Here is a 21,861-nt window from a genome sequence, read left to right as displayed (position 1 = left end):
GAACTTAATAGTTAACAAAAGAGTGCAAATTATAATGCTTCTCCGTACATTTAAGCAGCATTGCATTGCTAATTCAAGAGGGTGGGGACAAATTCTAACCGCAACGTGTCATAAGGGGAGGGCTTAAAATATGCTATATGTTTTTTGGTTTGCAGGTTGAGGCCCACAAGCGTTTAATACGCGGAATGATAAGAGGGGGGACAACGAGCAGCTCATTCCACTCTCCGTAGGGGAGGAGAGGAGCATCTCAATGGGAAATATTGGTGAAAAGACTGCGTGCAGCCCGATACGGAGACGCTGAATGGATGGGGCCACTGCAACGTCACGCGGAGCCGCAGCCATGAAGCGGAGGACCGAAGCGCTAGACAACATTCTGGAGTGCACGCAGACCGCACGCGCACATTTATCATTGCGATCCGTCCTAAAGACCATCGATGCTCGTGGATAGGAGTGAGTATACGCTAATATTTACGTTTGTATTGTAGACTGCTTTCATAGAACCACTGCAAGAATTCTGTAATCGTGTTTTTTTAAGGGTGAAGCGAGAATTGACAGGAATAAGTCCCAGAACAGGTTGCGCGTGTAGCGGTCCTTGTAGGGTTTGGCGCTCGAGACACGCTGCTGTTAGAGGTGATCAGGGCGCGTGCATCCTCTTTGGACGCAATTAATGGGAAACAGTCAGTTGTATCATATCGATAGTCTTCGCATTTTTTCATAAAACGAAGCCAATAGATGGTTTAAATGTAGGAAATTAGAATTACGGATTCTCTTTCAGAAGACTCAACTCACAAGTCTGGATATGGAACCCTTACTCTAATTTGTAGATTATTGGCAATTAATAAGTCTATATATTGATAGGGCTTTATTTGTTTTCATTATGCACTTTTCTTTTATCTATAAATGATTGGGATTATTTTAAATGAGAATTTGGAGTTACAGCAGTGTGCTTTATGTCTGAATTAAATGCTTTCAATGAGAATATTTATCAGTTTTTGATAAACAGTCGAAAAGGCTCGTGGTTTATTTTATGAGTTTTGTCTGAATCTTTAAGCCACAGAACAAAACGAGAATAACAGAAATATTTCTGGGTCATTCAAACTACATGATGGGAAAAGCTACGTTCATTTACAGAACATTCATAAAAATATAATCAAGAATTGTTTCTAAAACCTTGGCACAAATGATTGTAATTTGTTTGGTGTTTATGTGATAGAGGCCTGTGCGCATGACGGGTTTAATCCTGATGGCCAGCGTTCAGATTTATCACAAGGCCAATATCTGCGCTCCACGTGCCTCTTTCACGCGCGTTTCGCTCTCATACCCATGAACACTAAGGCACGTTATAATTGATTAAAAATTCTAATTTTATAGATTTAGAAAATATTACACAGACATGTATACATGGCCCCAGCCCCCACCCCACAACATTACTAAAAATTATTTAACAATCAGATTGGACTGACCGAAGGATGACCAACGTCACTCATGGTTAGCCTAAACCTTGTGAATTGTGCGACCGTTGTGTGACAAATCTCATCGTTTCTCTTGCGTTTATATAGTATGTTCATCATTGCAATAAGATAGCAGGAGTCTTAAATAGCCTACTAATGTGCAGGACATTATGAAATTTGTGATAGGCTATTTCAAAAAAAAAAAAAAGAAAGAAAAAGTTATTGTTAGTTTTTAGCCTATCGGGTTCGTTTAAAAATCACAATCGCTGACGTTAAGGTGTGGTCACATCTCTGTTGCTCGACTGTTTATAGCTAGGCTATGTCACCCCCATTCTATACACCACGAGAAAGTCCTGTTCACAGCCTGAACGACTATTTATAAAGGCAAGGGGAAAAATCAGACTCAAGTTCTCACGTTGTTCTCTCTTTGCTTCTTTTTTCCCCATAGGAATTTTTCTCCATTATGAGATTTTACACGAGGGGCACCTTACACAGGTAGCTACAACTATAAAAAATATTCTCATTTTAATAGGCCTATTTTTTATTTAGGCCTATTTATTTATTTATTTGTATGTATGGTCTATACACACACATGGCTACACACTCACACACAGTCATAGATCAATTAATTCATTTAGGCTACAATGTGTGAGAAAGCGATTGAAAGAGCACGACACCAAAACATTTAGCTGTTATATATGCTTAATTTTAGCAACAGAATATTTAGATTTTTTTTTTTTTTTTACAGTTTTTCATTTTAATAGTTAAACTAGTGCGTAATTGATAAGAATATATAGGTGAAAAATAAAGCCACATGAAAATAACGACGAGCTTACGCCTATCATTTCATATAGGCCTAATTTAAAGCATTTTCCCCTATAAATGTATATGACAAGAATATTTAGTGTAACGTACAGACATTATAAATGAGAAGTTTCGTCAAAAACACGAATAGCCCATGTTTCTGTTTCTCATTCGTATTAAATGACTTGTACATCGAGTTTAAAATTCACGTTCATATGGTTGTCAGGTAATGGTATAGCATAAACAGGTAGCCTAATAAAATGAATGCATTCTTTGTACGCCTTTCACACCAGGACAATCCTTACAATAAATTAAAATAAACAATATGTAAAGACGCAAATGGAGAAACAAACAGAATTAAGAGTAAAATCAATGATGTCACCTCTGCAGTTTACAATATAATTACTCTCGTTATCAACAATTTAATGCAAGATACGTCATTAATATTGTGAAACAGGCATTGTAAGTTTTAACGAAAAACTTTGGGAATAGGGAATTATATAATTCTCTATATTATATACTAATATTGGGGATTATGCATATATTTTGGATTTGAATGATTAAGATTAAACAGAGCACAAAATTAGTCATTTTTATAGCCTAAAATCGCTTCACTGAGTCACACAAATGCAGCTATTCACGACTGTATCTCTGCGGTGTTAGGTGACTAGATTTAAATAGCCTATCACTTTATGAAGCTAGTTACTAATTAGTCCAGTATAACAGATTAGTTAATTAGTATACCTTTTAGTTAATTCTTGGCACCAAATTAACATTTTTGCAGCACAAGAAACAGGAAACCTAAGACATGACGCGAAATTGGATGTGAATACAAGCACTGTGATTATCTCACCACCACCACAAAAACAATAAAAACAAAAACAATAATAATAACATTTATTAATATTTTTATTAGGATGCTGGTGGTGAGATAATCAATTATTATTATTATTATATTGAAATTGTAAAATTCAATTGTAAAGCATTTATTTTCCATTGGCTCAGAACATGCATGTGTTTGTCTACCTGTGTATCATATAAGCATGTTTGTGTGTGCTAACTGTTCATTAACAGGGAAGCTTCTACCATTCTAATTTACAGTCAAAAGGCTAGTTGGCTGAGGACATTTTGTCCTGTTAACAATGTGCTGGTGCTGTTAGTAAAATAATTAGATGATGAGCTGTGTGTAGAGTAAATAAAAGTGTTTGAACTCGCCCCTGTGTCGCCATTTTCACTAGGCTTGAAAGGCTGTAATAAGTGATGACACTCTCTCTCTCCCTCTCTCTTCTCTTTGATTGCAACACCTCTGAGAGTGTATGGGGAGGGGCTCCTCTCACACAAAGGCTTTTAATTGGACCAGCTCCTCTTTTATTTGCATAAAATCAGATTGACTGAGAGTCGTGAGAAAGACAGAGAGAGGCTGAGAAACAGAGAGAGAGAGACCTCATGATTCTGCCACTTAGCACTGAAAGACAGGCTTTTGAAACACAAACAACAGCGACTTGAGGGTAAATTTGCGGAAAACTAAAACAACCAGTGTTACTATTCTGTTTCCTTTTTTCCGTCGGCACAGTCAGGGTCTTTTTTCCCATTTAAAAATAAATCCCAACCTTTGCGGGATGTGTTTGAAGCCATCTCTCACCCAGGGAGAATGATCAGCCTGCAATGTAAGACAGAGACAACAAGCAGTGAATGAACCCCTTGCATCTCTAAAAACCAGTTCAGACTGGTTCAACAGACTGGTGAAATCATAGCCAAGTTTATTCTAGCAGGTTTTAACCAGTCAACTTTAAAAGGAGATATACTAGTAGTTCTAAAAGCAACAAGTCCTAGCACAGTCATGATCATTAATGAATGACTTGCATTAAGCACATCAGGTTTAATTAAAGCTTGTTTAAATACAGTTGACTTCAATCCCATCCTAATTAGAAAGTTAATAAAAAACCTTCTCTTTTCAGGTCCCAGTTCAACCCCGGTTTTTCATATGGTGGAAGAGGATGGGTGGCCGGAGGGGTTGGCTGTTATCTTTGGTTATCTAGCTGTATGAGTGTTATTCATTCTTCATAAAGCTAGATAACCGAAAGTAACAAGAATCCCATTACACACCTGAAAGGCATCACCCCACCTTGAGATCTATACTTCCCCTCTCCTCTCCTCTTTTCCTTCTCCCTCTCTCCTCCTCAATCTCTGCATCTTATTGCAAGAGCAAGCCACAAAATGGCCTCCATCACTGCTGATATAGAAGGTAAGCAGCATTTTTTTTTATTACAGTTATTTTTTGTTCAAAAAACAAGCAGTGATTATACCGTATAAAGTATATCTCTCCTCGTAATGCCCAATCTTTCTCATTACCCTCTTTATAATGGTTGTAAAAATAGTGTTTCCACTCTGGCATAGGGCTAATACAATTGTAAAAGATGCAAGTACAAAACGGCTATCCATTTTTTAAAGAAGCCTGTTAGAGTTTGTTCATATTTGTCATACAAATTTGCATGAAAAATGAGAGCAAACAATTCATAAGAGCAGGTGTGAAATTTTCAAACTCAACTGCAGTGTCTTTTGATGTAAAATGCATTACTCAAGGACTAGATCTGGCTAGCATTAGACAAATAAATGGGATATTCGATTCATAGCTACACAGAAAGCAGAGGAAAATTCAGCAGGAGAGGAAAAATACACATTCACACCAATAGGCAACAACTTTCAATGAGGATGTTTACCAAAATACAAAATCTATGGATTTGTATGGATAAAACATGGTTTATGCGAACATGCGGTGCAGTGGTAAGTTGGTCAAACATGATCGTGTTTAATCTGTAAGCTGCTAGTCTCAGAGCACAGAGCAGCAGGCCGAGGCTTAACATAAGGCCACATGATGATCACCCACAGGTGCCTATACTAACACCCAGTCCGGTGCTTTCTGAAGTATTAGTCTGCAGCGAGCGCACAAAGCTCATTCACTCGTTACCTTTGTTTAACAAGGTTGGTGAGTTGAGACCCCATTGTCTTTTTCAATACCGACCCAGACTCGCTCAATTCAACTCATACATTTGAATAATTAACGGGCTAAAGCTTTCCCACGCAAATCTGGCTGCTATTCAGGATGCATTCGGACCTTGAGCCAGCGCTGAGAAACAAACGTTGATTGTCTGAACTTGAATTTTGTGCTGAGAGGTTCTTGATTGGATGTGACAGTTGGCTGTGTTATAAATGGGGCTGGGATGGAGCCAGTGCCGGCATGGACATTTTCTAAGTAGCAAAGCTTGTTGGGATGGTCCTGAATACAGGTCTGTGGGTTCAGCAGCTGAACCTTAACAGTTTTTGTTGGCAAAAAACATTAGGAGGCCAAAACCACAATTCCCCTTCACTGTTAGGCTTGTGATCAGTAGGTGGACATCAGCCACTTTGGGTATGTTACCGTCATTTAATTTCTCATTTGGAATTAACAGATCACAGAGGCTTCAAAAGTCTGATTTAGCAATGCTGTTTAGTAATAGGTACATTTTGGATGTTGTAAATTAATCTATATGGTGAGGCGCTGTCGTTCTGTCTGTGTTACTACTGTAGCCACAGATAGTGCTGCTGCATTGCAGGTGCAGGGATTAAACTGTTCATCCTTGAGAGCAAAAGACAAATACAGTCCAAATGGTACAACTGGGAATAGATAAATGAGTTTGAGCCAAATTGATCAAGTGTGTACTACATGTGGTTACATTAGCATTGAGTAGATTGTGTTCTCCAATGACAAAATGTTTCAGACCAGTTTCTACTGAGCAAACTGAGTTTATTGTCTACCAAAAGCTGCCATTCGCATACGATTGTTGCATTTTACCCCCTATTGGTAGTTGCACAGAACTTTTAAATTGGTCACGAAGCAGCCGTTACCCTCTGCTTATTCACTATTGTAAAATGAATGAATAATGAATGTATGGATATATCCACACAAAACAAATGACCTCCAATACTTTTGAAAGAAAAGCATAGGTTTTCTAGGGCTTACTTTGTACATTTTTTGTAATAACCACCTATTTTAGAGAAATAGTGTTTAAAGAATGACGTTTTAGTGAAAAAAATATTGGTAATTCTCACCTCATGCTCATAGTTTTGATTAGAACACATTACATCCGGTCTAGCGGTCACATACTGTCTAACTGCAAAAGTTCAAATATTCATTGCAACCGAAGATCAAATCTGATCGAAAAAATTCCACATACGCATATATGGCCAGAACTTCACAAAGCTTCTATACTACACTTAATTGGCAATGAATGACTTCTGGTCTGTTATTTGTCAGAGATAGTGAAAATTCTTAAAAGGTGGCTTAAGAGTTTCTAAAACCATGTTAAAGTTTAGCAATAACAAACTCTCAATTTGTTTTGACCTGATTTGGCCTGCAGTTACATTATTAATATATTTATTATCAAATATACCTACACAGCAATTTATATACTCCACTTACCTGTATGCAGCAAATATTATCAATCATCGTCTTGATTTAGCATAATTTGCATCACTCCATCATTATCCATTTCTCTTGTTGCATCCTTCACACCAATTTAGCAGTGAACTGTCCATCTTGGCCTAGCTACAGTAAACTATAAATGACGTTCAATTACAAAATGTCCTAAAAAGTAGTATAAAAGAAAGATCTACAAGTACAAGTTAGCATACCTTGACTATTTAGCATAAAGGTAGCCTTTAGGTTGGATACGTCACGGCCTGTGAGGAATAATGACTGGCAGTCTAATCAAACTTTCTGTAGAGCAGGGAACAGAGAAACAGGAAGGAAAAGCGTGAATGGCAGTTTTCTTGCACTTAGCATTTCGGACTTCAAGTGTCAACTAGAAAAACAAGCATTGTGCCCTTATTATTACCACCCTCCTCCCTTCTCCCGTCAACTGTACGGTCAATAGAGCCAGGCCACTTGTCACAGAGACAATGGATTCCTTTACCAACCTTTTGACAGCGTCCCAGTCACATCAGCCAGGCCGCTTTTGGTGAGCGCCGCTCTGATTCCTGCCCCCGGCAATGCTTCTCTTTCTTTGGACGGAACTCACCAACCGAGCCCCAAAATGGCTGCACTGTTGGAGAGGAAACTGAGGAATAGACACCGTTCTCTCTGACCCCCTCCCGCCCTGACGTCGCCCCAAAGAACTGTGAATTCCCTTTAGGCTGTTAGAGAAGTCAATGGGCCCACACACACAAAGGGGATTAAACTCTCAGCAGTAACAGGTGTAGCCAAACGCTGTCCTGACTACATGAAAGGCCGATTCATCACACACGCTGTATGGCGACAAGAAGACCACACCGTTCTCGTTTAGACATTTAAATTTAGTCTAAAGGAATGAATGGGTAATTGCACAATGGGTTCGACTGTGTCTGAAAATAGCTGAATGTGAACATGGCAATAATATTGAATGCTGCTATATGAATTATTTACACTCTGTGCTAGCGTTATTTACACTCATAGATTTAAAAAATGTGTTATTGGAGGAGCAGTTAAAGAAAACAAATATTCAGATGTTGTAAAATCATACATCTGCTTGATTGTCCAAGTTTAATGGGCCATTCTGTTAAAAGCTTGGCATGGTGAACTAGTACTCGCTCTGGTGAAATGACTTTTTTTCTCCCCCACTGAAGCATCATTTGGATGGCTTTTCACATGCTGTCCACTCTCTGCCACATTGTCCTGTGCTCTCTTCAACACACCTACATGTCCACTGAAAGCACACAGTCCTATTGTTACCTCAGCTGTTAATGTCAGAGGCCTGACAATGGTTCCTATTTGCAGTATTTGCATAAGGCACTTTTCCAGCAAGCGTTTGGAGTGGTCTTAAAAGAGGGTCCACTTTATCCAGCCACAGCAAAAAAATGTCAAGTGCCAATTAGGGAAGGTTTGCTGCCTTTCAGCAGAACCCCACCCCTCCAATCCCACTCTTTATTTACCCCTCAGCCAACTCTCTCACACTCCGGCCTGGCTAACGGCACCTTAAAACAAAGACCACCTCTACCTCAGCATCCTCAGAGCAATGAAAGAAACTACCTAAGAAAAGACTAGCCACGCTGCGTTGTTTCCCCATGTGGGACCATCCATCAGATAATAAAGACTCCCTGAGCTTCTGAGATGATTAACAGGGATTCATTGTCCATCCCTCTGCAGATCTGCCTCGATATGAACCTATCAGTTTGGGTTTTATTTTGAGCTGGTACTTGTAATTAATGGTAATGCTGGTACTTCCTGGTCAGTGGCTGGTACTTATCTGGCAGCCACTGTGGCAGGTGACCTGTAATAAAAAAAATGCATATATTTTATATAATAGAGAATAGCAAAATAAAGTAAACTGTGACCTATTATACCCAAATATTCTTCATACAGTGGACTACCAGTAAAATTGATACAAATTTGGAACCAAAAATTATTCAGACACTTTGACCTGACCATGTTTTGCTTAAGTGTTATCTGACATAATTAAGATTATTTTTTTTCTGACACAGTTTAACTCTGAGATCTTGTCATATTTTATTACCATTTATTTAAACTACAGTGAATAAACTGTATTAATGAATAAAATGTTCAAGGTGTCTGAATAAATAATACTAACTAATAATTACTAATAAAAAAATACTAATAAACAATTTTGGTTTGACTGTATATATGTGCATGCATTTATATAAAATTTTATTAAAATGTTATATGATTTTTAAAATATAATATATATCATATTTTGTATTTTTAATTTATAATATATATATATATATATATATATATATATATATATATATTATACATTTAAAATACGAAATATGATATATATTTTAAAAATCATAACATTTGAATAAAATTGTATGTAAATAACTAAATATATAGCTATATAAATATAATATATAACATTTTATATATACAGTATTTTGATTTTTAACAATTTATATATATATATATATATAATAGCCATTTTACAATTCAAATGTATAAAATTCAATATAAGTGTAAACTTGTATATAAAATATTATATAAAGTATGTATTTATAGTGTTTTTATATATATATATATATATATATATATATATATATATATATATAAATAAATAAATAAATTAAAAATACAATATATATTTTAAAAATCACATAACATTTTAATAAAATTGTATATAAATATAACTAAATATAATATATAATTTTTTATATATACAGTATTTTGATTTTATATATGTGTATACATATATATATATATATATATAAAAGCCATTTTACAATTTAAATGTATAAAGTTCAATATAAAAATGTAAAACTTATATCTAAAATATTATATATAGTATATATTTATAAATTAAACAAAAATGGCTGGTAAAATTGTGTCTTTGTCTGGTGGGCAAGAAATTTAATTTCCCACCCCTGACTAGGTTATTTTAACAAGGCCTGTACGATGAGCAGCTCACGCTTCATACTCCAGCCCAATGAGCGTTTCACTGTTGTCTAGAACATTCCCTGTGGTGTATACAACTTCCATTTCATTCTCCATTATACTTTCAGAGCTCCTACAGCAGGTGGTCAACATGCATACTTATAGAACAACTTTTAACGTTTAATTTAGCGCTATGACACGGATCAGTAGCTATAGATATTGTGAGGACTGCATTCTAATGCTCAAATTCGGTTTATGTTTTGTGCGCACACTAAATCACCACAAAGAAAGAGTGTGTTACAATCTTAAACGGCCATTTTTGTGCTCTCTGGGACACCCTTGTTCCTCCACACGGCGTTTAGTTCTGTTAGCCGCCTCCTGCCACCCAAAGGATTTATCCTTCACTCTCTGTCTCTTTCATTCAATATCTCTGTGTAGATTTTTTCCCAGCCTTGATTCTCAGATGGTTGGGTCTGATTTGCATGCATTTGCATAATGAAAGTCATTTGCATGCTCAAGGCAGACTTTACCATGAGAACAGACATGAAAAGGTGTGAGTGTGCGCGCGCATGCCCGATCGTGCTTATGCCCTCACATGCTGATGCATTTATGCCCTTCTTCCTTCATCTTTCCATTTTCATTCTCCTACAGATCAACCATCCTTGATGCCAGGGAAAGGAAAGAGTGAAGAAGCAGGGCAGGTCGGTTGTGTGGCTGTCGTCCTGCTGGCGTTGCTGCTCCCCTCCCCTTCGCTGCTCGCCTGCCCCCTTCCTCCTGTCACGAGATGCAGTTTGCACAAAGCCACCATCTTAGAGCATGCGGGCATTAAATGGAAGTGGAAAATAAGCAGGTATGACCCACCATCACTCTCCTGTGTCTCACACCCTCCTCTCTCTCTCTCTCTCTTTTACACACACTGTCCCCTCTCTCTCCCCCTGCTCGAAGGCACTGTTCATTACAGCAGATGTGTTTGTTAATTGTGAATATCACACGTCCTGGTTGTGATAGGCGCTGAAGGGGGTGGGGAGATGTTTTGTAGTCGTTTGCATTAAATCATTCCCCGGCACAATGGCTGAAGCAGAGCTGCATCTGCGGGCATCAACGTTGAATAGATCGCCATCAGGGATTCTGCTGCCCCGTCGCCGTACCATGCCAGCCACGGCGATGGCGTGCTGCCATTATTGAGAAGAACAGCAAGCCTTCTCTCCATCTTTCAGCCATAGTCGTCATGATATTAGCTTTCCCATGAGAGAGGAGCTTGAATGAGCAAAACGGTTAGTCTTACATAACTATAGAAACCATAAGCTAACATCTTGGATTATTTAGCATATATTTAAAGACAAACTAACAGCAAAAACCAGCTAAGAGAGAGCAAAGTCGGAGTAGTAGAAGGAGGGAGTGTGATGGAGAGTCTCAATAAGGACGGGTTCTCTTTAGTACATCTTGGTTTCTAAGAGTCGCGGGCCAGACAAGTCCAGTATTGTTCTCCATGGCAAGCTTGCCGTGGTGCACTGTTATTAAGGCCAGGAAGCTATAAGTTTAAAAACCGCTTAACCAAAACACCAATTAGAGCTGGCTGTGCCTGATTAAGTGAGGTAGCTAAGTAAACAATACAGGCCATTGTCCTTCATTCTCTCAGAGGGCTGCCTTTGTTCAGGTCCCATCACTGAAAGTCCAGACAATAGCCAGCTAGGAGATACAGTGGAGGACTAGCATGTTAATAGCGATGTTCAAAGCTCAGTCTTTCGGTTTAAGAGAAGGAGGTGTATGTTAGCTGTATACACTTACAAAAAGTACTGTGCCGCCCTGGTAGCATGTTGTACTGTGATAGTATTTCATGGCAACACTATGGTACCATGGTATTTAGTTGGTACCCCCATTATATGACACAATGATAGTACCATGGCACATGTCCAAAAACATATTTTTTAGTAGATTTTTTGTAAGTGTAGCATTGTATTCTGATTATTATCAACTTTTTTACAGTCAGTAACTTTTATTGCCAAATATAAACTTCCGTTCAAAAGTTTGGGACAGTACGTTTTTTTATATTTTTGAAAGAAATGTCTTATGCTCCCCAAGGTTGCACTTTGATTAAGAATACAGTGAAAACAGTAATATTGTGAAATATTATTACAATTTAAAATAACACTTTTTTTTTTGCTATTATTTTTTTGAATATACTGTATTTTAGAATGTAACTTATTCCTGTGATGGCAAAGCTGAATTTTCAGCATCATTACTCCAGTCTTCAGTGTCACATGATCCTTCAGAAATCATTCTAATATGTTGATTTGGTGCTCAAGAAACATTTCTTATTATATCAATGTTTAAAACAGTTGTGCTGTACATTGTTTTCGGGATTCTTTGATGAATGGAAAGTTCAAAAGAACAGCATTTATTTGAAATAGAAATCTTTTGTAACATGATAAATATCTTTAGTGTCGCGTTTTATTAATTTAAAGCATTCTTATAGAATAAAAGTACTAATTTCTTTTTAAAGATTCTTTTTGACCCCAAATTTTTTAACGGTAGTGTATATCTAGTGCAACCACTTAAAAATGGATGTTAATGTGAGAAAATCAAACTTGCAGAACAGCTACATAAAGAGTTTTCCCACAACAAACAACAAATGTATCCGTCCAAAAAAATACCATCTAGCAAAATGACAGCAGCAATGAAACAATAATTTCCTCTTTTCCACTTTTATCACATAAAAATGCAATTTCAATTTTTTTTAAATTCCAAAACAAGGATTCAATTGTTCAAGAGTGATAAAACTCTTTATGCAGGTAGCAGAGAATTACAGGATTGCAGTCACACTGGGTCTACAATCATGTCATTGTTTTCAGTAATCTAAGTGCACCACAGTAAACAGGTGGCAAACTGGGGGAAGAGCGGCTGAGAGGGACGGCACAGTAAATTATGCACAATAAAAACAAAGCCAAAGCACATCAGATAAAAAAAAAAGGAGCGAAGAATCTGCAGCAGCTTGCGTCTGGGAGCGTGCGAGGTGGCTGGGGCTTGGGCAAAGGGGCAGACACTCTCCCGTCTGCACACACACATACACACAAGGCTCCTCTTTTCTGAGCAGCTGCTCTCGCCTCTTAACGTAGGCACCAGCCTTGGGAACCACCACGACGAGGCTCCCCCAAAAAATGGGCACCGGGGCCCCCCAAAGTCTGAGTCTGTCTGCCCTCCCACCCCCCTCCCGTCTCTCCCTCCCCCTCCTGACGATGATGCTGGGTGCCTGGGAAGGACTCGGAGTTCATGGTCAGACTGCCTATTGAGCTGACAGGCTGACTGTTTGCTCAATTCACTCTTCTATTCAGCTGGGACAGGAGGAGGGAGACAGAGACACAGTAACACTCCAATGAGCATTCATTTAGGGAAGACAACCGAAGGGAGAGAGGGAAATCACGAAAGAAAGAATGAAAGCCAATGCGCTTTTTTTTTTTTTTTTTGCGACACATTTGGCTTAGAGATACCAGCTTGACCATCATGTCCAAACTTCCACTCACACTTATTTTCCGACAACCAAACAAAGATAGAGTCATTGCCAGACCATAAATACGGACAAATGTGGGTGTTTGATCAGCTCTCGCCTCCTTGCATTCTTAATCACCTGCACACCTCGAGTTGCTTGTCTGAACCGCGTGGAGCGACTAAACTCTGGAGTTCTCCGGGCTTAGGTTGTGTCACATGCCTCCTCTTTGCTTCAGTTCCACGTTGTACCAAGCGCAAAAGCACCGTCAACTTCAGCCTCAATCTCCCAACCTGGCACTCGCTGCGGCCTGCATGAGTTACAGCCGTCTGAGGTGTTCGTTTGCTGCAAACTTCTTAATGAACCCCACAAAACAGAAAAAAAAAACATTAAAATCCAATAACATAACATCTTAAAGTACAAAAGACAGTCCTGAAGAGATAAACCAACAGTTTTCAGTAATCAAATCAAATTCTGATTTGAATTGAAATGGTTAATTTATCAGAAATATTATGTCACTTATCACATTTCCTGTTTCTTTTGTCTTTTCAGGTTTTTAGAGTCAAGTCGAATAACGTGAAATCCATTAAATGGAGGAATGTTCATACCGACGGCTGATGGAGTCAGACGGGTTACTTTACTATGCATGTGCCCCAACATCAGATAAAACAGCACTTTAATTGTTCTCTATGACTTAAATCTTAGCATTTGTGAAGCAGTTTTACTGTTTTAATGGCCGTATATTGCGAGCCAAGTGTGTGTGTATGTGTGTGTGTTAAAAAATAGCTGAGAAACTAACTGTTAATCTTTCTTTGTACGGGTCTGGGTCAAAGTACTCAACAAACTGTGTATTTGTACAAACACACTAATTTTCAAATTCTCCAAGTAAAAAGGTTTTATTCGGGCAGTTCTAATTTAATAAGGATTTTGTAGAAAATGTCATTTTTAAAGGGCAACCATTTTGGTACTTTTTGATAAAAAAGAATATAAGAGATAAAAATGTGTGAAAGATTAGGTTTGGCCTATAAATCTTAAAAACTGATTTTAACACTCTGATCGAGTCTGTCTTGGTACAATCTTTAGCATAATGCACTTTATAACACACAAACTGATTTTTTAGTTCAATAGTTTTCAATATTAAAGGACAATGTAGTGGCCTGTTTATATTCCCTAATGTATTTCTCTAATAACTGATTACTAATTGAAATCTAACATGAATTATTAGAAATAATGTGTGAGGCTCTGTAGATTCTGCATGTATGAGTGTGAGACCCACGGCAGCAGTGAACGATACTGCACTCTGATTGGACAGCTCAGTGTGTTGTATGTCACACACTTGGACAGAGAGCTGTTGTCTTTAATTTCTATGCAATTGCGTTAGGCTTGCAATCACCTGGAAGAGAAGGCAGATCAGAGCAGCTATTTATGACAGCAGGTTAAATTTGTTTTAATGTGAGAGGAATATTTAGCTGAATAAATATGAATATTTCATTCCTCTGACTAAAACTGGTTTCCACAACAAACTGTAAAGTCACTGACCGCTAAAAGCATCTTCAACTAGCTTTTGTGTTTTTTATTTTTGTTTCAGCACTCAAAATAACAATTTTAAGAGGTATTAAATGCTCTCTAAATGTCTCTCTGTATTTTGTGTTAAATCAATCATAGCTGAAGAGAACATTCAGTATTGAATATGCAAATGTTTTAAGAATGATTTACAATTTGAAGAGAATTGTGCAATCTATTTTGTAATTATTTTTCTTAATTTTATTTTAATTACATTTATATTTTTCAGTAAAACTGAGATAATCCTTTTTTTTCCCCCTCAAAATTTGACAAATCAAGTAATTGTAAAGACAATGGATTGATGAAATGGGGCCTTTTACTATGCAATTTTTAACCATACTTTTCTGTGATTTTGTAGAGAGTTATGATTTTCAGCTAGTCATAGTCCTGTAATGATAATGATTTAAACAATTAAAATCATATTTTCTTTTAATTTTGTAATGCTATAGTTTTATTCTTTTTCTTACTGTATGTTTTTGTTTAATGTTGCAGTTAAACGCAAATGTGTGAGATATTTTTGTTCACCATGACTTATTTTCTGTTTTACCACATGTGCCTTTTAACAATGTCCTGTTATGGATATTAATAAACGTTTACTTTGAAAACAAACTTGTGCTGTTGTCGCTAAGATTTTGGAACTGCTAAGTGAGAACAAATCTAAAATATATCTGATTAAATTCTAGAATCCTGAAGGCACCACATCAGATTTTGCTTAAAAACTGAACCCAAGATGGTGGAAGCAGGTATAAGACTGACTGATTTTTCTTTTGACGATTTTGGATTTGTTAACAGGTTATTCAACTAGCAATGAACCTGATCTAGTCTTACATTCAGTATTCAGTATTACAGTCCTACAACATTTCTTGGCCGCTCAGAGCAGCTTACAATCTGTGCGGCTGTGTGCCAAGACACAAGGTGCATTAGTGTACTACTGTAGGCCATAATTCTGCTGATCTAATACACACTTTGGTGGGACCCTGAGACTGTGCCTGAATTTTAACCAGTCCAAAAACTAAGCTTATTCAGTTTATGTGTATACAAGGGTTATGTCAACAAGTTTCTAGACTGATATGTTACAGCAGTGGCTTCATGCCAATCATTTTTGGAGTTTAATAAAGGATTTTTGTTATGAAGACTGCAAAATATTACAAAATAATTTCAGTGAAAGGAATGACACATTCAATAGCATCACTTACAGAAGTGAAAGAGACAGTGTGCAGCAAATGGTCATCACTGTGCCCTCTGAGCTGCAAAGAGAACAAAGCAGAACAGAACAGTGTTATACACCCACCTACCAAAACATCTTCTTACACAACACTGCTGTCATTTCAATATAAACCAGGGAAGTACAGTAACTGAAAGACAGAGAGTCTGGGAGTGATCATTGGAAAGATGCGTTCTCCACTTATTACTTACTTAGTTTGCATCTATTCCGCCAAGTCAGTCTATGACTAAACTGTAAACAGTTTGTAAGGAAACTGGCTTCAGACAGGCTTAAAAGTGACCAGAACTTAATATATTTAATATACACATTATAATATACATTTTTTAAAAGTACACTATGTAATATTATCAAAATTAACTAAATTTAAATAATGAGTCAATACATCAATACAAGTGTTTTTGTCTTACCCTGATTCACTAAGGTAAGCCTATTATAAGTGTTTATATTTTAGACCAGTTGGGATGGTTTTCACGGGAAATTGCGTACATACATCACTCGCCCGTGCATGTCTCGTCATATCCATAAAAGTTGCTCCGACTACATTGACGGGAATGGCATTGGTTAACTGTCACAATAAGCGAGAAATGTTGACATGGAGCACGCTAAATCTGGAATCTCTAGTCTAGGAAATCACCCGTTTTAAAAAATCAGAGGAGAGTCTGCTGGCAAAAAAACAGAACGTGACAAAGCTTGTAAAAAAATAAGAATCAAAAAAGCGACGCGGAAATGGTGTTATTATTAATCAACAGGTTTTATTAAACAGATGAATTGGAATATGTAGCTCTCTAACAGAGTTCATTGTAAATCATTATCTATTGTGAAAAGGTCATATTCATTGAGCCGAAGCACAACCAAAACAATGTTCTTCTGCAAACTGCATGCAGTTTTGTTTTTTAACCGCTAGACTGCCAAAAGTTACATAGTGTACCTTAAAAGAATAATATATTTTATTATTAATATATAATTTAAATATTTTTATAATATCACTAATTCTGTAGTTCCACGTGCCTTTTAACAGTGGCATGTTATTGACATTAACAAAACTTTACTTTGAAAAAAAATAAATAAATAAATAAATACATTTTATTTTATAGATAAATAAATAAATATATTAACTATCTAATTAATTATAGAATAACAATTAATTTATTAAATATTTACCTCTTTCAACTGACACCATTTTTTCCACCAACTGCCAAACCATATGCGCAGGATTGTGGGACATCACTGGCAGTCAAGAATGCATCTGCAGCCTTCAAAACCAACCAGATGAAGGCATCTTAGTAGGCTTCCTCCATATGCTGTTTGTGAAGACAGCATTTTTAGCTTTCGGACGCAGCTTTGATTCCCAGCTCATGCTGATAACTGTCTTTAAATCTCTACCTCAGTAATCAAATGTTGAACAATTCCTGTCATCACTATCTGCTAACTGCTCTGTACATCAACACTTACATTACTTTGTCAATAAAAAAAATATTGCTCTTCGATTTGCTGGGGTCAATGACAAAGGGGCCAAACAAAAAGACTGACTGCGATCATCATTAAATCTGGTTTAGATTTAAATATTCATTTTTGAGTAAAATTATACATCAAAACTATAAAGCTGTTAATGTCAAACATAGTTGTGAGGCTCTAATACCAGTTTTATCATGGTGATGACAAAGAAAATATGTGAAATTCTAAAAGAAATGTCCAAAGATTCCAAATACTGATGGTACTATATAAAAATATAGATGATAAATCCTGAAAGAAAAAATAGGACAATGCATTAATAATTTAATATCCACAATTTAACATATAAATGCCTGTTCAAATAATTATACCCAAGTTAAGTTGTTAATAGGCTGTTATGTTGTCATCTAAAGCTTTGAGATTCGAACAAATGTGCACACAAACCCAATATCAGACACATTGTAATATGTTAGTGGTTACTAAACAGTTTGGTCATTGTGATGAAATCTGGGAAAGCAGAGTTAATGATTACTAGGATATCATTTATCAAGCAGCACTTATATCCTCATGAATCACCATTTCATTGTGTCTTCGACAGCTCCACTCCAGTCCTGAGCTGCGTCTGACTCGCTGTCTGCCTGGTTTGCAAATCCTGTTCAAGCTACTGAAGTCACTTGGCTACAAAAAAAAAAAAAAAAAAAAAAAAGCAAGTAAATACAAAATGGAGGATGTGGGAATGGAATTCGAACCCTGGATTTGCCTCATGGGAAAGCGAACAGCCCCAATGGGCGTGTGCGGCAGGGACGAGGTCACCACAGCCCGCCGTGCTGGTGTGAATGACGAGGGACTGGAGAGAGGAGTCAATGCAGACAACGCAACAATGAGAGTTTAAGGGTGAGAAGGAGGAGAGGAACAAGAGAATAGACCTGAGGTCAAGTTCAAGGCCATTCTCACTGTCTGGCGATGTAAATTAGGTTGAACGCACACACACACACACAAACACATTCACATAAACAAATTCACACTTTTCCCAGCCCACACAGCATTCCCTCAATACAGTCTCTGCAATGAGCTAATGTTTATGCAACTTATTTTGTGGATTTAATAGGTTGTTTACATGAGAGCCTATTTCCGCCTCAGAGTAAAAATAAATTAATTAATAAAAACAAACAAAAACTGTGACTTTATCTCCCAATTACAAATTTATATCTCCCAATGTGCCTTTTTCACAATTATCTTTTTAATATTTTACTCTGAGGTGGAAACACAGGGTTTTATTAGTGTTTTCAGGCCACTTTTTTTTTTTAATTTAGATTCTTTTCTAAATTCTCAATCTCATATGTTGTTCAGTAATGACTTAAGATGAGATCTAGACTTCAGCATCTGGAAATTTTGACCTAAACATTCCATAAAGACCTGATGTTTTTGCTCTGTTGGGGCTTTTTTTCCCCGGATGTCTTTAAAATTCTTTTGTCTACCTTAATTTATCTGATTATTTGTGTTGTTTGTGAATCGGCTAGTAATAAAGTCGGAGAAACTGTGCTAATGGTGAATTTCCATCACATTCTGCACAACATACACACAAAGACAAATCTCATCCTACATTAATGAGTCAAAACGGCTGTCACTTGCTGATAGACTGTCAGAAAGATGCCTGTTAATTTGTTTAAACAATAGAGCATAGAGCTGTACAGATTCACTGATAAATATCAGTATATTTATTTACAGATATAACAGTGAATCTTGCAACAGATGAAGGATTTAAAAATGGATTTTTCCCTACAGTATATGATTTGGTGTATTATTATGTGCTGATGGACAGGACCACACACACACTCGTACAGTCTCTCACCCACACCCAGAGAACGTGCCCAGCGTCCCAGTGCTGTTCCACAGCTGCTGCGAGTCGGCTTTGTGCCATGCTCCACCTCTCTCTCTCCCTCGGTCTTCTCTCGCTAGCTTTCATGCTGCCTCCTGGTTGCCGTAGCAACTGATGGCACTGACTCAGAGAGGAAAGAGGTCTGCAGCAGAGAACAACACTTGTGAGCAGCACACACACACATGCACAGAACACAAATATATGCCAACGCACAAACAAACAAACGCACGCAGTGATGGGAACATACACTTGTGCCACCCCTCACACACACACCCCCTACAACAAAACACTGCTTAAATACATTCATATGTTGAGAAATGTATATTGTGAAGTTCAATCTATTATATATGAAGAGCCATAATCTGTACAGACTATAGATGTCGCATCTGATTCTATACTAACAATAACATTTAAACAAATCCAGATGTTAACATTTCATTCCACAAGCCCAAAATGAAATAAGTGTTTCAGAAGCAGAACGCAGGTAAATGTGCCGGTATTGTGATGATTGACAGGACCACCAATGCAAGGGCACTGAGGGTTGTGCTCTAATTCTAATCTAATACCGTTCAAAAGTTTGGGTCGGGAAGATGTTTTAATGTTTAAGAAGTCTCCCCAGGATTCTTTGATGAGTAGAATATTGAAAAGAAAACCGTTTGTAACATTGTCTTCACTGACACCTTTAATGCCTCCATATTAGGGGGGTGATGAGACACTTAGCTCATGAGACAAGAAGAGACAGAGATTGGGTTCACGAGACAAGATTTTTGCACAGTATTTTTAAAAATCCTCAATGACAAAATTCATGACTGAAAGAATAGTCTGCAGGAGCATTTTGAAATGTTTTAACTAATCATCTTGTAATGAATGTCATTTCAGTTCTACTACATTGAAAGACAACAATATACAAGCACTGTAAGGTTTTGCCACAAACTGGCTTCTCTCTGTGTGTGAACTCCTTTCCACAAATTGAACATAGAAATAAAAACAGTATAAATAACAAAAAAAAAATAACAGTTGTTTTCTTAGTCTTATTAAGTGCAAAAAATAAGTGCAACCAAAATCAAAGTACTCTTTCAATATTCAAAGTGCTCTTTCAATATTCAAAGTGCAAACAGAGGCCAAAACAGATATCAGAGCTAAGAGGTAGTTACAACTACATAGCCCAGCCTAAGATAGGTTTGAAATTAAGAGACATATTTTACATGCATCAGGGAGCTTGCGTTTTACTTTTGCTTTCAAATTCGTGATCGCACATACTCTGTGTATAGGGAGAGGCGGTGCTGAGTGCACATTCTACAAGATAAGACATTTATCAGATGTTTAGGCTCTGTTGTGCAACGAATCCTCTGCCATGGTCTTGTCAGTCATCTCGCCTTTCTCTCGTCACGTGATCAATGAACTGTCATTCCTGCTGCACTGTGTGCGACTCTGCAGCTCGTGCTGGATGAGCAGAGCAGATGTTTACAATAGTTTACAATTGAAGCGACCGTTATCCAACTGAATTAAATGTTTTTTATTTCTATAAAAAAAAGCAAAACGACAGTGGAGGCGGTGCCACGGTGGGCACCGTAATGTAATTTAAATGTAGCGGTGGCATATTCATGGTGATATCGTGAGACAGCACAAGATCTCGTCACACCCCTAAATTCCGTGCTAATTAAAAATGTTAATTTATTAAAAAAAAAAAAAAAAAATCCTACTGACCATAAAACTTTTATCGGTAGTGTAGGTGGAGTTCAGTAAAACTATATATTTTACATGACTAAACCATTCAAATTAAATGTTATAAATTACTTTTTTAGGCACTGGTCACTTAGTTTAGAACAAAATACCAAAGCCATGCAAACCCTGCAGTTGAATCAAAAGCAATGGTTTGCAAACTGTACAAGCCCAGGAACACCCTACTCAGAAGACCAACCCAGGGCCTCCAATATAAAAAAAGATAAATACTACTTTATAATAGCTTTCATTAACAACATTTAGTAGTTAATGCTCATTCAATTTTAATATCTGTTCATTGACCTCCTGCAATATTTGAGGACTGGACAGCATCTATTGGGACCCTGTCATGGTCATTTCCTCAACACGACTGTCTATACCTCTCCAACGATTTTACACCGGCAATTCACTGCAACCACTAGGAGAAGCTACAACCATAATCCTTTAGGAATTTGAATTAAACCTAAATCTGCTGGTTAAACAGTGACTGATCAAACTCAACCAGGATTAATAAAACAGAGGGAAAAAACTAAATTAATTTTTAAGTTTAGCATAACACTTCTAATACCAATATAAAATGGTCTTTAATTTCAGATGTTTGAGAAGGAATCAAAAATCATAATAGGAGATAATAGAATGAATCATGGTCTTAAGTGACACTTAAAGCGATAGTTTACCCAAAAATGAAAATTCTGTCATCACTTACTCACCCTTATGTTGTTCCAAACCTGTATGAGTTTCTTTTTCTCCTGCTGAACACAAAAGAAGATATTTTAAAGAATGTTGGTAATCAAACAGTTGACGGTAGCCATTGACTTCCATAGTAGGAAAAAAATACAATGGAAGTCAATGGCTACTGTCAACTCTTTGATTACCAAC

At 37.1% G+C, this 21,861-nt stretch overlaps 2 long non-coding RNA genes across 2 annotated transcripts; one reads left to right on the top strand and one right to left on the bottom strand.

Moving 5' to 3' along the window:
• Positions 1-1,908: 1,908 nt before the first annotated feature.
• LOC127497743 (uncharacterized) lies at positions 1,909-15,313 on the top strand. The gene is made up of 4 exons (XR_007925641.1): positions 1,909-1,946; positions 4,214-4,500; positions 10,309-10,507; positions 13,694-15,313. It is a non-coding gene; the product is annotated as an uncharacterized LOC127497743 (long non-coding RNA).
• LOC127497744 (uncharacterized) lies at positions 10,520-18,610 on the bottom strand. The gene is made up of 3 exons (XR_007925642.1): positions 17,091-18,610; positions 15,901-15,951; positions 10,520-13,496 (listed from the first exon to the last, which is right to left on the bottom strand). It is a non-coding gene; the product is annotated as an uncharacterized LOC127497744 (long non-coding RNA).
• Between the last annotated feature and the right edge of the window lie 3,251 nt (positions 18,611-21,861).

This window comes from Ctenopharyngodon idella, chromosome 16 (genome assembly GCF_019924925.1).
Source record: "Ctenopharyngodon idella isolate HZGC_01 chromosome 16, HZGC01, whole genome shotgun sequence".
NCBI lineage: Eukaryota > Metazoa > Chordata > Actinopteri > Cypriniformes > Xenocyprididae > Ctenopharyngodon > Ctenopharyngodon idella.
The sequence above is the reverse complement of the archived record's forward strand: the minus strand, read 5'-3'. Positions and strand labels throughout refer to the sequence as shown.